The following is an 18,473-nucleotide window of genomic DNA, read 5'->3' as shown; positions in this document are numbered from 1 at the left end:
CAGCCATCGTCATGTGTGTTTTTCAGTGATAGGACTGATTTAATCAGATGCCTCTGTATTCTTTTACAAAGTCCCCTGAATTCACATGTTTCTTCACTTACAAAGCTGTTATTGATTGCCTGCAACATGCGCGGCACCACACTGTCTCTAATGGCATTTGGAAATGAGCCATCATGCCAAAACTGACCTGAGCATTGACAAACTGAATCACAGAATACAATATTTTCACATTAAAAAAAATACTTTGTAGCCAGTAGCCTTGGTTCAGGGTGGGAAAGCTGAATAAATATACAAATGATTCTCAGAATCTGAATGCACCAAGCATCAGGTTGTAAGTCTTGCTCCCTTAGGTTGAATCCTGGCTCAAGTGCCTCCTGAGTGTAGGCAAGTGCGTTCTTTACTTTGAGCCTCAGGTTCCTATTTTGTAAACTGGGGATTGGTCTCCCCTGGTGACTCAGAGGTAAGTTATCGGCCTACAATGCAAGAGACAGGCCAGAGATGCGGGTTTGATCCCTGACTCAGGAAGATACACTGAAGAAGGGAATGGCAACCCACCCCTGTATTCCTGCTTGGAAAATCCCATGGACAGAGGAGCCTGGCAGCTACAGCCCATGCAGTTGCAGAGAGTCAGATATGACTGAGCTATTGAGCACTCACAAACTGGGGCTATGGTAGAAAGCTTACTTGACACACAAGTTATCTAGGAGGGGAACCCTAAACAGAGACTGCACATGGAACACAGATTGCAGTGTTTGTCATATCTCATGGGCTTAATAAATGGCAACCATTATATTTTACTCCACACACTGAGCTAGAAGAATAGTTTCTATTTTATTGTAATTTTCAGTTTGAGGGCAAAAATGGCAACCCACTCCAGTGTTCTTGCCTGGAGAATCCCAGGGACGGCGGAGCCTGGCGGGCTGCCGTCTATGGGATCACACAGAGTCGGACACGACTGAAGTGACTTAGCAGCAGCAGCAGTTGACTCTAGCTGCACCTGGCTGATTGTTAGAGTTACTGGAAATAATCATTTGTTTGGTCTGGGGATATGGCTGGGCAGCTGGAGTGTTTAAATCTCCCCAGGTGATTCTAATGTGCAATGATGGTTGCAAACCACCGACCTAGAGGCTGCTTCAGGAGGATGACAACACCAAGCTCCACTCTGCATCTTGAACTACCTCAGGTAAGAATTCAAGTAAGTGGTGAAACTGCCAAAGGGCAGGTGAGAGTAGGCACACAGCGCAGCGTTGAGAAACCTGAAAGATTCATCTGCGGTGTTCCCAGGGCCCTGTTTGCCCTACATTTTCTGTCGTTTTGGTGTTAGTTTCTAAGTGGCTCTGAACATTCTTTTATCCCTGGGATTGTAGCTCCCATTGCCTCTTTGCAGAACCAGTGACACCAAAAGCTAAAATTACCTTTTCAGGTTATTAAGAGGAACATCTCTGCATCACAAAACGTTATGTACATTTAATCGCATCCTGGCACTCTGAAAAAGCCTATGTATTTCTAAAAGTGTCTGCTGGACTTGGAGGAGTATTTTACAGATGGACAGTTTGAGACTTCAGATCATCATGTTCTTCCACAAATGGTCCTCCTCCTTCCAATGTTGCTAGGAAAATCTTCCTAAGCCACCTCTTTATTATGTCATTCTTCAGTACAAAAACTTCAACTGTCTCCCTATGACTACAGGAAAAATTTCTTAAACATGGCTGTCAAGTCTCTTGACTATCTGGATCAGACACCATTTCTAGACATCTCAAACTTTTTTTCTTGCCCAAAGCCTGTATTTTAGCCAAATGGTCTGTTAACTGTACCCTGAACTTCAGTTCAGTCAGTTCAGTTGCTCAGTCGTGTCTGACTCTTGGCAACCCCATGAATCGCAGGACGCCAGGCCTCCCTGTCCACCACCAACTCCCGGAGTTCACTAGACTCACTTCCATTGAGTCCGTGATGCCATCCAGCCATCTCATCCTCTGTCGTCCCCTTCTCCTCCTGCCCCCAATCCCTCCCAGCATCAGAGTCTTTTCCAATGAGTCAAATCTTCGCATGAGGTGGCCAAAGTACTGAACTTTCAGCTTTAGCATCATTCCTTCCAAAGAAATCCCAGGGCTGATCTCCTTCAGAATAGACTGGTTGGATCTCCTTGCAGTCCAAGGGACTCTCAAGAGTCTTCTCCAACACCACAGTTCAAAAGCATCCATTCTTCGGCTCTCAGCTTTCTTTATAGTCCAATTCTCACATCCATACATGACCACTGGAAAAACCATAGCCTTGGCTAGACAGACCTTTGTTGGCAAAGTAATATCTCTGCTTTTGAATATGCTATCTAGGTTGGTCATAACTTTCCTTCCAAGGAGTAACCCTGAACTTACATTATGTTTTTTGCCCTCTATACCGGTGAGCAAATTTTGAATAGAATATGTATACAAGTCATTTGGGAATCTTGTTAAAGATTTAGTATTTATTAGTGAACACATTAGTGTTTGTGGGTCTGGGGTGGGATCACAGTGAGGCTCTGCATTTCTAACAAACTCCTGTGTATTGCAGAACTTGCTGATGCTAGAACCACACTTGGGTGGCAAGACTTCACACGGAGGCCAGGAAAATCTCAGGTGAACTATGTCCTATTTAGTCTTCTTTGCCTGTCTCATTCCTACTTGTCTTCAATGACTATGTGACAGAGTGACTCAATGAGATCCTAATTTGCTTTATCTCCTCACAGTCCTTTCCCATTCTCCATCCATTTCACAAAGGTAGTATGACCCTCTGTGTCTTCCTGTGGTTTCAGGAGAGATTTCTGTTTCTGGGCTGAAAGAAAGGTGACTTCCAAGACACATCCTAGTCTGGGTTTTGCCTTCTTGAGCCATAAGCTATTGGCAAGAATTGTGCTGGGTTTCCTGGGCAGAAGGAGATGGTAGCCCTTTGAGAAGAGCAGCAGTCAGGAGAGTCCCCTGTCTGTGAAGGGGATGGAGGTCTGAGGAAGTCACATGCTTGAGGGTATGGCTGAGTTTTGTATCTAGTGCACTGAAAGCCTAGCAACGGAGATCTCAGCCTTGCCAGATGCAGGCACCCCAAGTTCAGCATATAAACTAGAGGATCTTAAGCACTGAAGGAGAGAAGCTGCTTCCTGTCCATTTTAAAACAAATTCACAGCCTTGGTACAAATGGCCAGAGGTGAAATAAAAATAACTGATGTGATGTTCCACAGGCTAGGAAGCTGAGAAAAAAGATTTTAGGTTGACTTATGGAAAATAAATGGATACTTCCTTTAGGGCTGAATGTTTGAATCAAGTTTCATATGTGCTAAACTTATTTCCAATCCAGTCTCTTCCCTGGAGCCTGAGTTGATGTGTTTAAGGGCATCGTGGCAGAGACAAGAAGTCCTGACTTTGTAATTCTGATTGAATTCCTGATTTCAATTGGATATGAGCCTCAGAGTTCTCATTTGTAAAAATGTGAGTCCCAGCGCTCTGTTCATAGGAGGGTTGAGAGGTTTAGAAACATTAAATGTAGAGCATGTGGCATGTGGTGTCTGATTAGTAAATGTTTGCTACTCTTATACCCACCCACTCTACTACTACCATTATAACTACCATGAACACTTCTACTATAATCAAGGCAGCATTTTATCCTCACAGTTTAACATCAGCAATGTTCCTAAAACAATGCCATGCACATCATTTATTTGAGTATTATTCAGAATCCCCTGCATAGCAACCAGACTCTAAATAATAAACTTTGATCATGATGATATCTATGAATTTATTACCTACTCTTGATAGTTATTTTTTTGTATCATGCAGTGCCATATCTGTAGCATAAACTTGGAAGAAAGAAATTATGTTTTGTATCTCTTTGCAATCAATCCATTCGTTTTTAGTATCTTGTAAATAGTAGATACTCAGCCAACATGTGGCAACTAGTTGTTGCAAAACAGTGAGTTTTGATAGTTTAGGAGAAGCCTAGTTGACGGAAATGTTAGATATAATTTTAGCAATCTGGGATTAGAGAAGCACTGCATTTTACTCTATATTACCTCCATATTGCTTCAAACTTAATTATATCCAAAAGCAGCTTATGTTTTGTTACTTGCCAAGTAGCCTAAATGTTAGGGTTTGTGCAGCTATGGAAACAAGTGCTGCTGCTGCTGCTGCTGCTGCTAAGTTGCTTCAGTCGTGTCCGACTCTGTTCGACCCCATAGACGGCAGCTCACTAAGCTCCTCTGTCCCTGGGATTCTTCAGGCAAGAATACTGGAGTGGGTTGCCATTTCCTTCTCCAATGCGTGAAAGTGAAAAGTGAAAGTGAAGTCACTCAGTCGTGTCCGACCCTCAGCGACCCCATGGACTGCAGCCTTCCAGGCTCCTCCATCCATGGGATTTTCCAGGCAAGAGTACTGGAGTGGGGTGCCATTGCCTTCTCTGGGAAACAAGAGTAGAGATAAGCAAACCACTAAAGAGAATCACTTTTCCTTCATCTGTTATATAAATATTTTTGTCAGGCTTTTGAACCTAGAGTAACAAGGAAGAAATCATCATGCTCTTAATCAAATTAATAACTCATATTTTTAAAGTAATACCCTCTTGTGTGTCAGCAAAACATAACAATTCTTTTGAATTCAGTTAGTCAGGGGTTAAATTTCTAGCAACAGAAAATTTACAGCTGCTGTCAGAAATACAGTAATTACTTTGGTCAACATTCTCCAAGAAACTCCAGCTGTCTTATCAAGCGCGCTTTGTCAGAAAGACTCCTTTCCTGTTAGGGGGCATGAATTGTAGAATAACTACCATGGTGCCAGTGAAAGAGTTGGAATAAAAAATATTTCCAAAGCCATATTGTGGCTTTTTTTTTTTTGCTTGAATTTGACATTCTGTTCATATTTACTGTGCGTTTTAGACAACCTTCCACCAAATTTTATGGACTGAAGAAAATGAGAATCTGCAGAATTTTTTTCTTTGAAATTAAATCCATAGGAAATCATTGCTAACTATGGCCACCAATCAAAATCTCTACCCACCCAATGTAAACAAAAATGAAGATAGCAGTAACATATACCCTGGATGCTTTAAGTTTTTGTCACCTTAAATGTGATGACTCTCTCAACAGAAGCCTAGTTCTAGAGCTTGTCAGAAGTCAAGAATGGTTCATCTTCTCAGTGTAAATATTCAGGGAAATCCTCATTATTCATGGAGTTGACTCATTCCAAGGTGACTTTTAGTTTATACAATTACTCATCCTGTCATTTCCCTTTTTTTCCTGTAGGGGAAGATTTAGCAAGGAAGAACCAGGGACCCATTAACTTATAGTCAGGTGACGAGAAAAGGATATATGAGGAAAGAAAAGTAAATGCGTAGTGTGAATGGAACTGATTAAAGTACAATTAGAGACCAAACCCCATACTGTAGCACTTAGTGGTGGAATGTTCCAGTAGAAAACTAGCACTGACTGTTATTTCCATTTTATCTAGAACATAATTCAAACTCCTTACCCTGATTTACCCTCTATCATCAAGTGCCTATTTTTTCAATTCTATGTCATACTGCTCTACTTTGCATACTATGCTTTAGACTCTCAAACATTTTGAATCCTCAGACTTAACCAAGCTTGTTCTTAGAGATTTTGCACTAGTTCCCTCTGCATGTGCTGCTGCTGCTACTGCTAAGTCGCTTCAGTCGTGTCCGACTCTGTGCGACCCCATAGACGGCAGTCCACCAGGCTCCCCCATCCCTGGGATTCTCTAGGCAAGAACACTGGAGTGGGTCGCCATTTCCTTCTCCAATGCAAGAAAGTGAAAAGTGAAAGTGAAGTCACTCAGTCGTGCCTGACTCATAGCGACCCCATGGACTGCAGCCTACTAGGCTCCTCCATCCATGGGATTTTCCAGGCAAGAGTACTGGAGTGGGGTGCCATTGCCTTCTCCACTGCATGTGCTATCACCCCTTAATTTTATTTATATGGCTGGATCCTGTTTGTCATTAAAATTGCAGCTTAAATGCCTCATCCTCCCAGAGGTCTCCTTTCCTCACCATACATAAGGTAGTCATTCACTAGCTTTCTATCTGTTTTAATTATCTTAACACTTAACATTTCCTCCTATTCTTACCCATTTTATTATCATCTTCCTCCATGTGAAGGTAAACTCCATAGATGCAAGGTTCTGGTTGGTTTTGTTCATTCCAGTGTCCTTGGAAATTACAAAGCTGACAGGTATATTATGGATTCTCAACTAAAATTTTTGAGGGAATGAATGAATTTAAGAACAAGAAGTTATCATGTTTGCCAGGGGGGAAGAGTAGGGGTAGAAATAGTTAGGGAGTTTGGGATCGACATGTACACACCAGTATATTTAAAATGAAAAACTAACAGGGACCTACTGTATCGCACAGGCAACTCTACAATATTCTGTAATAATTTAAGTGGGGAAACAATTTGAAAAAATAGATACATATATTTGTATAACTGAATCACTTTGCTGCATACCTGAAACTAATACAACATTATTAATCAAATATACTCCCATATTAAAGAACGTTTAAAGAAGAAGTTACATTAGGGATTTTTAGTTAAGGTATTATTAAATTAAAACCCATAGATTATGTGTAAATAATTTTGCATGGGGTTTCCCAGGTGGTGCTAGTGGTAAAGAACCTGCCTGCCAATGCAGGAGACATAAGAGACATGAGTTCGATCCCTGGGTTGCGAGGGTCCCCTGGAGAAGGGCATCGCAACCCACTCCAGTATTCTTGCCTGGATAATCCCATGGATAGAGGAGGCTGGTGGGCTACAGTCCACAAGGTCACAAGGAGTCGGACATGAGTGAAGCAATTTAGCACACATGCTCGCACACATGCAACTTTGCATGAATAATATAGTACTTTTTTTCCTGAAGAGAAGAAGCCATGGTTTTTAGCAGAAATTTAAAGTCTGACCCTCTGTCTCAACTCTTGAGTTCCCCAGAAGTGGTTCTGAGATGAGGATTCATGTGGAAGTGATGCATTGGGAAATGCCTCCAAGAAAAACAGGTTGTGAAGTGAGGCTGGGAGTGGAAGAGGGCCAAGCAGGGGTTAGCTATCAAAGCATGTCTACTAGGGGTACCGTTGGATTCACTTTATAGGGGAGCTCTGGAGATTGCATAACCTTCACTCAGAGCTGTGCTTATCAGTGCCTAAGAAGCAGGAACATTTATACTCTGCATCCCTAGTCATCAGCTCATGGCTTCCTGAGGCAGAGGTTGGGGTTATAGTTCTGACTTCCTCAGTTTGCAGATAAAGCTTTCTTAGGGAACCTGAAGGCAGTCTTCCAATGAAGAGAGGAAAGTTCTAGCTGTTGAGAGTAAAAAAAGACTAGAATCTGATGTTCATGAAAGTGGTAAAGAGTTCATAGAGGTATAGGTGGAACACTGATTGTGTCTGCTGTACCTCCTTTGAAAGAAAAAAAAATGCTTAAGAATTACCAATCTAGTCTAATTTCCTTCATTTAAAATAAGGCCTCGTGAGGTAAGGTTCTTTTCCAACAGTTATGTAATTAATTGGTGAAATTTATTTGGATCAGATCCAAGGTCTTCCAGTTACCAGCTAATTCACCAACTATTAATTTTTCACATTTCAAATTAAGATGCTTTTTAAAAAATCTCTGTACAAAAAAAAAAAAAAAGATATGGAGAATACAAAGATGAATAAATTACTGCTCTTGTTCTTAGTGATTTTATAGCCTAACAGGAGATAAAAGATGCATATAAACAAGCAAAATTATAAATTATTATATAAGAAAGAATACATTCTTAGGGAAACTCAAAACAGAGAGTAATCACTTTCAGTTTAGGGACGTGGGAAAGATCATGTTGACATTGAGGCATTTGATCTTGGTGTATCATTCTTATAAGAAAATACACTCATTCAAAGGTAGGGCTGGGAATAAGGTGGTGAATGAAAAAGGCAAAGTATTTATTCTCATATAATTTACATTCTAATTTGGTAAGATAATAACCAGGAAGAGTAACAAATATCAAAGAGTGATAAGAATTATACAATAAAGGCTATGAAAGAAGAAAAGTTGAGGCTATCTTAGATGGAACGATTAGGGAAAGTCTCTGACATTTGAAATTTGAATTGAGACCAGAAGGATGAAAAGTGTCAGAACCAAGGAGAAAAACACCCAAATGAGAAAAGAAAACCCAGTAAAATGAAGGGCAAAACCCCTGGGGCATGGAAAAAAGTTTGTAATACTTTAAGAAATTAATGAAGAGTAATTGTGAACTTCAGGATCAAAGGGTAACCTGGCTTGAGATTAGTTTAGAGAGACTGGCAGAATCTTGTAGACCAGAGTAAGGAATTTGCATTTTAAGAGCAGTGGTTAAACATGACATTGCCTTATGTTTCAAACTTACAGTACTATTTGTACCAGCTATAAAACTTGGAATCTGAAATTAAAAATATTTACATTCTCAAAAAGGAAGGAGTTGGGTATAAATCTAAGAAAATATGCACAAGATCTGTAGGAAGAAAACTAAAATTATACTGATGAAAGAAGATCTCAATAAGTGGAAATGTATGTTCATAGATTGGAAGACTCAGTGTTGTCAAGATGTCAGTTCTTTCCAACTTAATATATAGATTAAACCCTCTCCCAATCTAAACTCTAGCAAGCTATTTTACAGATATTGACAAACTGATTCTAAAATTTATACATAGATATGAAAGATATGGAATAGCCAACTGAAGAAGCAAATTTGGATGAATAAACTACTCTACTTCTAAATTAACTATGAAGCTACAGTAAACACAGCACTTTATTTGGGGGTAAAGAATAGCCATACAGATCAATGTGACAATAAAAAAAAAAAAAGCTTAGGAAAATACCCACACAAACTGAGTTATTTTTAACAAATGCACAAGACAATTCAATGAAGAAAGGATTTTCTTTTCAAGGAATAGTGCTGGAAAGATAGTTATTTCACCAGCGGAGCTGAAAAAAATTTTTTTGGAAGTCCAAATAAAAATATGAGCCTAAACACAACATTATAAAGCAACTAAACTCCAATAAAAATTGACTTAAAAATATAAGCCTAATCACAAATATTATACCTTACACAAAAATGAATTTATAATAGATCATATATATAAATGTAAAATGAACAACAATAAAAAGCATAGACAAAAACACGGGAGAACATCCATGTGCCATTGAGTTTGGTGATGCCCTTTTAGAGACAACACTAAAAACGTATTCAGGAAAGAAAAAAAGATGGTAGGTTAAACTTTATTAAAATATTTTAATCTGTGAAAAGACATAGATGAGCTTATAGGAGCCCTTGGTTTCTAATACTAGTCTTCAAATAAAAGGAGCCAAGACTCTTGGAAGAAAAGCATGATTCTCTTGGTACTTATGGACTGGAGTACATATATACACGATGAGACTGGAGCATACTGTGGTGCGAGAAAGTAAGGAAGCACTCAAAGCAAAACAGAACAGAATAAAATGCTGTACACAACTGCAGAGTACAGCAAGGGCACAGAAGCCAGCTGGGAGAACTCCCAATTGATAAAGCTACCTGGAGACTCCCATGGAGGGAAGAGCCTGGTAGGCTACAGTCCATGGGGTCACAAAGAGTCGGACACGACTGAGCGACTTCAGAGCAGTTTGAGGAGCAAAATAAATAATATAGTATTGGGTTATAGCATAAAGTATAAAGTAAATGAGTCCATATTTATATATAAATGATTTAATAAATAAATGGAGAAGAGCAAAATTTCCTCTGCAGAAAAATTCCAAATAACTTTTGTAGAAACTCCCCTAAAGGTGGGGAAGCGAGCATAACTCTCCACCCCATAAGTGTGAGTTGTGCACATGACTTCCTTCCAAAGAGTGCCTTATGGAAAGGAGGAAAAGAATAGTTTATAGGAAAAAGCTGACAAGCACCACCTCAACCAAGTGATCACATTTTATGTCCATGGTGATGTCATGTTGGTAGCATGAACTCTTCCTGTGATGAAATGGAATGGCACCTTATCTCTGTAGCAATTTTCCCAAAACCCCATAACTCCATTTTAGTCATCAAAGAAGAGACCCCCAATTCAGAGATATTCTAATAAAAATATGCCCTTCTGCTGCTCTTGAAAACACTCAAACCCATTAAAAACAGGGACAAGTCTGAAAATTGTCACAGTCTAAAGAGACCTAAGGAAACATAGCAAGTGAATGTACTGTGGCAGTCTGGATGGAGTCCTGGAATAGAGAGACAACATTAAGTAAAATCTAAGAATATCTCACGGAGAAGGCAATGGCACCCCACTCCAGTACTCTTGCCTGGAAAATCCCATGGACGGAGGAGCCTGGTAGGCTGTAGTCCATGGGGTCGCTGAGGGTTGGACACGACTGAGTGACTTCACTTTCACTTTTCACTTTCATGCGTTGGAGAAAAATGGCAACCCACTCCAGTGTTCCTGCCTGGAGAATCCCAGGGATGGGGAAGCCTGGTGGGCTGCCGTCTTTGGGGTCGCACAAAGTCGGACACTACTGAAGCGACTTAGCAGCAGTAGCAGCAGCAAGAATATCTCAATGTATGAGATAGTATGAGAAGTATGAACTTTAGGTAAAAATAAGTATCAACATTGGTTTATTATTGTGACAAAAAGATCACATAAATGTTAAGATTTTAATAACAGCGTAAGTTGGGGTTGGGGTATATAGGAACTCATTTTACTATTTTCAAATTTTTATGTAAATATAAGACTATTCTAAAACAAGATTTTCACTGAAAAATTACTGTGATGTAATTTTAAAAAATGGGAAATAACTCAAAAGCCCATTAGCAGTAAAATAGATAAATCAGGTCCAGCAGCAGCATGCTTACAATGGACTATTAAACTGCACTAAAAATAACACACTTCTCATGTATGCAACAACACAAATGCTTTTCAAAAATACTATGATGAAGAAAGAAGCCAGAATCAAGAGTACATAGTGCATGGTTTAATTTATATAAGAGTCCATGTGGAAGAAATCAAAATATTGATTTCCTTTGAGGGATGCAGATTGGAAGAGGGCAAGAAAGAAATTTCTGGAGTTCTGAAAATTGTGTGTATCACAGTTTTGGTAATAGTTACATGAAGTATATATTTATCAAATTCATTGAATTGTATTTTTACTATCTGTGCCTTTAGTGGCATGTAAATTTTACTTCAAACCACCTACATGATGATTTTAAAAATACTTGGCCGGGGAGAATGAATTTTAGTAAGTTAGAGTAGTATCAAGGAAATCATTTAGGAGTCTACTGTGGAATTCTGGAGAAAAAAATAAGTGACAGATGATGAGAGAAATAGATGAATTAGGGATATATTTTAGAGCTGGAAGCACCAAGGACATACTGTTTTATGAAATGTGGACAACTAGAAATTCTTATGGAGTGAGCCTTGGATTTAATCAGCAGAGCCTGATATGAATTTCAGCTCTGCTACTTCTCAACTGAGTGATCACACATAAATAGCTTCATGTATTTGGGTTTTTAATATCTCATCTTTGAAGTGAGCTAATTGGAATTGTCTTACCTTGGTTTCAGTTTCCAGAAACAATCAAGTGAGGTAATTTGTATATAAACAGTTTATAAATTAAAGTGTATTATAGATATTGTAGTTATTAAATACACTGCATAATAAATGTGGCAGTACTGGAAAATGTATCATAGGTACTTTAATCATCAACCGTGAGCAATAAAATACCCTAGCTTAAACAGCTCTACTTCTCTAGGTGAATAGTACTAATAAGAATCTCAAATTTAGACTTTAAGAATCCCAAACTACAGGTTAGAAAACAAAGCTTGGATACCTGGTAAGAGATCAAGGTTGCAGTACTGAGAAAACAGAGCTGTGTAGTTTGTTACAAGAGTCTTTAAAATTCCATACACAGTTCTTCCTGCAACACAATGGCACCTCAAGCTCAGTGTAGTTTGCATCTGTTTGCAAATAAGCACGGAGATGCATTGTTATATCTTCAAAACAACTTAGCTGGGGCTATGCCACTCTGACTCTGTGCTCAGAACTCTCATGATAAGTCCAAGATGACAGCCAATCAAATGGTACCCTACTAAGGTTTCCTAGGCAACTGACACACAGCTAAAGAAACAAATTGCACATAGTTGAGAAGAAAAATATTGCAGCAATTTCACTTTATTGATATTTTTCTTTAGACATATATCTATATGAACCAATTTTGGAAGAACAGAGCATGAGAGCCAGAATAGCAATGAGAAAAAGGACCAGAACGCCCTTGTTGTTTGAACCTACAAATACTATTGTCTTCTAAAATACAGTTGTAGATGATACTATTGAAAATAGTGTGATTTCAAATATTTTTTTGACTTCCTGGAAAAGATTTTGGGGATAGCATTCTTATTTTTTCCTCATTCTAACTTGAGATTTGGATATTGTTTTTGTATAAAGATCAGATTGGGTAGGATTGGGAAACATATTTTTGCTTCTTAATTCACAGGATATAGAACATACTCAAGACACAGTAGGCTCTCAATAAATATGATTGCATCAATAAAGAAACAGCAAGAAACTTTCTGATTCTCTAATGTCCTTGTTCTATACTCATCTCAAGGAACACTCACGATCAGTTCAATGGATGATGAGCAAGCACTGGATTTAGAAGGCAAAGGAACAGTAGTCTTTGGCCACTTCCTCTTTTCAGATTCGCCTTCCCTTTCTGCATATCTATTACATAATCACTATCTTCCAGCTAAAGTCTAAGTAGATGAAATGAACCCCTGCCTCTCACCTTTGTGTTCCAGTGTGTGGAGTTAGCACTTTGAGAAAAGAAGAACCTAAGTAATTAATTCATTAAACAAATATATATTAAGTCCTCAAGATGTGCCACATGCTGGAAATGGTGACTAATTTCATGATTTTGAACAAATACTTAATAACCATGAACTCACTGTATATAAGGCCTAGCGAAATACGGCAGACTTTTAGAGCTGCAGAGAAAGAACTCTGTTGGCATGTGACTAGATTCAGGATCTCTAAACCCTTGAACACTGTCTTATCAGCAACCAGGAAAGGAGACTAGAAACTGAGTGATACACAGAAAACAAGCCAGATAAATGGATTTTCTTTATTAGCTAGACTTTAAATCCTGCCTATTTGATCTCTTGCCCTGATATTCAAAATAGGAGCCCCCAGAATTTCAGAATTAACTCCAAAATCTAGACTAGAGGAAGGTTTAAGTATCCAGAATATACAGTTGGTAGATGGGGAATCCTATCTGCTTGTTTACCCCGGCATCTTGAGTACCAAGCACAGAAGCTGAGCTTAGTAAACTTAATTACTGAGTGGAAGAAGTCCTTTCAGACTCTCTGTCCCAGGACCCATCTTAGCAGACCACAGGATAGAGTATGAATACCTGAGAGGAAGCCTTGACCCTCCTGGAGAGATTAGATGAAGTAACTAAGATTCAGGAGTCATTTATTCTAATTCTCTCACTGAATGAATACACATAATGAATTCCAAAGAAGGTAATGTTTGCTGAAGGTCATATGTCTACTTAGTGGGAGAATTTCTGAGTTTCTTCTATCTGCCTACTGTATCACAGAAGGAATTAATGGACTGTCGGATGATGAACCTCAGGGTAGTTCCTTTCAAAGGAAATACCTGTATTCTTAACCTTCTAGAGGGCAGAATCTAGGCCACTAAGAGTAAATGTCTGCAGAGTAATGATAATAAAAAAGTAATGCTATTAAAATAAATTCATCCTTAGGCTTTTAAATCATACTACATTTCCAGATGGTCTGTAGATTCCATTTTTGAAAATTTTCTGTGTACATACACGTGGAAAAAACTGCATAGAGTGATCTATAGTGAAATGCTATCGGAGATCTCTGAGTGTTAGAATTTTATGCATCTCATGGCTTCCCAGGTGGCTGGGTAAAGAATCCTCCTGCCAATGCAGGAGGCGAAAGTTTGATCCCTGGGTAGGGAAGATCCCCTGGAAGAGGAAATGGCAAACCACTCCAGTATTCTTGCCTGGGAAATCCCATGGACAGAGGACCCTGGTGGGTTACAGTCCACAGGGTCACAAAAGAGTCAAACACAACTGAGCACGAGCACACAGTACCCAGTTATTGAACAATGAGAGTTATTCCATGACCATTTTAGCTAACATATTCATCATTAGGTTTAAGACAAATATATAAATGTACAATGTTAGACATAAAGATATCAGAGTTTGTGTATAAATATAATGCTTGGAATATGGGTAGATATTTAACACATTTTTGTTAGTTTTTTAAAAATTTTATGTTTAAAGTTTTTTTTTTTTTTTTTTTTTGTTGTGGACCATTTTTTTTGTCTTCATTGAATTTGTAACACATATTGCTTCTGTTTTATGGTGTTTCAGGGGCTAGTGTGGTTTGCCCCTGAGGCTTGTAGGATCTTAGCTCCCTGACCAAGGATCAAACCTGCATTTCCTGCATTGGAAGGTGAAGTCATAATCACAGGGCCACCAAGGAAGTCCAGTTTTGAATGCATTATTTATAATTTATGGATATATAACCATACTAGCAGTAGAACTCTTTTGACTACTTGATAAATTATTATATAGTTTAGATAATTTGAAATGGACCAATTCAGATTTTTGTCTATATGATGAAAGCATTAATTGTAAATTTTCCCCTCCTAATTGGAGTTTATACTTTATAATGAAATGGCTTATGCTATCTAGAATTATGTTGCTTCCAGAGTTTGGGTTTAATGAAAATCTCATGTATTTTATATGGCTTCAGGCATACATCTGAAGATATCCCAAGCTGAATTATTTGAAAAAGAAAGCAGGGCTTCAAATGAAAAGAAAGGCAGTCTTGCTTCTCCTAGAATGATACAGTTCACCAAAGAAAAATCACTTAAGTCATTACATCCTTGATTATTGTTTTAAAACTGTCAAAATATTCACTTCCAAATATCCTCTGTCTTCTCCTGCTTGTGGATAGCCAAAGATACATGGCGGGGGGAGGGGGGTGGGAAATGATAGGAAAAAAAAAAAAAAGTCCTGCCCAATACAGCTATTCTGAGATGGTTCTCTCAGGTGGTTAATCACTGGGATTAATTAGCAGCAGATACTGTGAGAACTTGTATTTTTTCCTTGATTCTTAGTCTTACATCACCAGGTATTTTCTAAAATCAGGCTGAACTCGTCCATAAATTAAGTCTTGAAGCTTGCCCCTGAGGGAAGAATCCTCACAGGTATCCATCCCGACAGTGGGAGTCGTGCTCTGAATGCAGAGTAAAGCAGTGACTCGAAAATACATTTGTTCCCACCCACACCTTCTCCCACTGACAAATGCTGCGGCTCTCCAGGCCAGAATTCTACTTCAACAAATAGACTTACAAAAATAAAAGGAAAAGAAAGAAGGTGGGGGTGCCGAGAGAAGAAAAGCCTGTCGGAGATGGAACACCTGCATAAAATTGAATATTTAATTGTGCCCACACCCCCAAAATAGTACTTTCCAGAGCAACTGAGAGTTGCTGTCTCAAAACCAGGCATGTGTCTAAAGAGGCCCATAGTTATCACATCTGGACATGGGTCTGATGGGCTATAAAATATGAAGAGGCTTGCTGTAACTGATTATCACAACCATTCTTTCATAACTCCTGCTTCTCAGCCAGCTAAGAATGCTACCTACTTGCAGCCACCTCAGTCTGGAGCACCATATCAAGAAGCACGACTAGCATTTCATACATAACCACCCAGGTACCTGAGTTGGCATTCAACATCCTCATTCGTTTTCTAATGCACATTTTTGGGCCTGTGCTGGAACTATGTGGAGAAGGCACGGCAACCCGCTCCAGTACTCTTGCCTGGAAAATCCCATGGACGGAGGAGCCTGGTAGGCTGCAGTCCATGGGGTCGCGAAGAGTTGGACACAACTGAGTGACTTCATTTTCACTTTTCACTTTCATGCATTGGAGAAGGAAATGGTAACCCACTCCAGGGTTCTTGCTTGGAGAATCCTAGAGACGGCAGAGCCTGGTGGGCTGCCATCTCTGGGGTCTCACAGAGTCGGACACGACTGACATGACTTAGCAGCAGCAGCAGCAGCAGCTGCTGGAACCATGTAGAGGGGGCCAGGGGAATGAGGGGATGGGATTAGCCACTGCCACATAAATATGACCCATTCTTCTTTTGTGGGCATTATGGTTTCATTAATTCAATATTATATATAGTATGATTTATACATTTGTGATTTTGTACAGAATTTTTGTTTTTTACATTTGACATAAAAAACAACAGAGCCTAGATATTTATCCTTATCGAATTCTTATATTTATTCTTATATAATCTGAACAATTGGCACCAGGTTTCAGAAGAATGGACAACTGTAAAACTAAATGTAAATTAAACAGGTAATGTGCAAACCATCTAACTAAAAAAGATATTGCCAGTTGGGTGTAGTACATGCCCAGGAACTATGCTAGTCACTCCAGGAATGCCTTTGTTTTCCATTTTTCTCCCTCTGACTTGCTATCTGTAATTGTCATCAGGATTAGAAGCTGGGATATTTTTGGGATCACAGAAAGTCAACCTGAATCACAGTCTCCACGCAGAATGGAAGAACAGTCAGAGGGCTTCCAGGGAAAGAACCGCAAAGTCATTTTAAAAGCAGGACCTATTTGCAAGTTTTCTCCCTTCTTTGAAGCATCAGGAATGATAGCTCTGGGCTATCTCTCAATAAAAAATAGATTCAATGCATATCACACAGGGACTTCTTAAAAGCTCAAACTGCTTTGCAATATCATATAATATTTTCACAGTCACAATATTTCTCTTTGAGATTATTTTTTAAGGGAGAAAAACAAATATTTAAGGGAGAGAGAAATTATTATCTGTTATTATAAAATAACCCAGACACTCAAGTATCTGATTCTCCAGTTTTCTGCTTCACTGGTCAAAGCATTTTAAGTGTAGATGATTGAAATCTCAAAATTACTTCTGTGTGTAAACACAGGATAACTGGGGTAACAGTAAGTACATCATAACAAAATATAATTGACTCCATGTATTATGATAAGCATTTCATACTTTTATAATTTTATAACAACTTGCTTGTGATGATGTTTATATTTCCAATTCTCCTCCAAGTATCTCCTTCAAATATTTCCAGTTGTCCTCCAAGGTCTATGAGAAGATTACACTACTCTGTCCCCTTCAAGTTGAGTGAGGTCATGTGATTTTCTTTGGTTGGTGAAATGTATGCAGTTATAGGCAAGTCAGTAAATAATTACTTGCTCTCATTTTCTCTCTGCCTTAGTTATCAACAAAATTTTATGTGGCTGCTATTCTGTTAACAAAGTTCCAGAGTGAGAAGTAGGGGAGAGCTCCTCAAATGACCCACAGAAGGCATTCAGCATGAATGAACGCAAAAAACAGAGCTTTGTTGTATAGGTCACTAAAATTTTGGAACTGTTTATCACCTGTTTTAGCCTATCCTAATTAATAGGGTATCAAGTACATATTATCTGCATTTTACTCATAAATAAAGACTCACATGAATGTTCTAACTTGTTCAAGGTCAAGATGTCAATAAAAGACAGAACTGTGATGTGAATAGTTCTTTCTGAATTTAGAGCCCAACTCTTTACCACTGAGCTTATTTCATGGATTTGAACTAGTGCTTGCAATACATTTACTTTTATGTGAGCTTCCTTAGACTTAGTGGTTCTATAAAAGACTTGTTTGTGATACTGTTTCTTCAGAATATCTTTTTAAAGCTAAACCAAGATAATAAAAATACCTTCTATGGCTCTTAATGATTTACAAAGCATTTTCACAAAATGGTAACATTATATCATCACAATAAACCTGTGACTTAGAAAAGCAGGTATTAACTTGTTATTCTAGGTGAAGAAAATCATGACACAGGAAAGTTGATAGTTGACATGCTCAAGGTCAAACAACTGGGCAATGACAAATTCTGGGACAAGAGTCTCAGAGTCATGAATTATTCTCTAATGACAACAGCAGGAGGGAGGTCTGAAGAGGTACTGATCATTCCTGGCACAGTAGAGAGAAGCCTGTTGTTCAACTCAGCTCTGCAAACAATTTGCAATTTTATTTTGCAATCAGGATCATTGATAACATTTTCAAATCATTCTTCACTGCAATCAGTTCTAAAAATAGAACTGATTAACATTGCCATAAAAATACTAGAACAATTCAGGCTTAGATTGCAAGATGATCACAATTAAAAAAGTAACTCAAACCAAGTCCTAGACCCAAAAGAAAATACTTTAATAGAGTTTATTTCTGATCCTTAAGCATCACTTTCCAAATGAGAGTTTATAAAAAAGAAACAAAATTGTCAAGAAAAATTACTGGATCTATGTGTAAAAGCAAACATATTCTATATTTGAGAAATTATATTTTTGACATATAAACTGTTATTATGTGAACAAATTTGGATTTCTTTCAATTTCAAAAC

The 18,473-nt window shown here is 38.5% G+C and overlaps 1 long non-coding RNA gene across 1 annotated transcript; it reads left to right on the top strand.

The window, feature by feature from the left end:
- Positions 1–1,067: 1,067 nt before the first annotated feature.
- On the top strand, positions 1,068–17,742 carry LOC123335014. Its single transcript, XR_006553230.2, has 3 exons — positions 1,068–1,183; positions 2,548–2,612; positions 17,304–17,742. It is a non-coding gene; the product is annotated as an uncharacterized LOC123335014 (long non-coding RNA).
- Positions 17,743–18,473: the final 731 nt, after the last annotated feature.

The sequence above is a fragment of the Bubalus bubalis genome, chromosome 9, assembly GCF_019923935.1.
Source record: "Bubalus bubalis isolate 160015118507 breed Murrah chromosome 9, NDDB_SH_1, whole genome shotgun sequence".
Classification (NCBI taxonomy): domain Eukaryota; kingdom Metazoa; phylum Chordata; class Mammalia; order Artiodactyla; family Bovidae; genus Bubalus; species Bubalus bubalis.
This window is presented reverse-complemented; position numbering and strand designations above follow the sequence as displayed.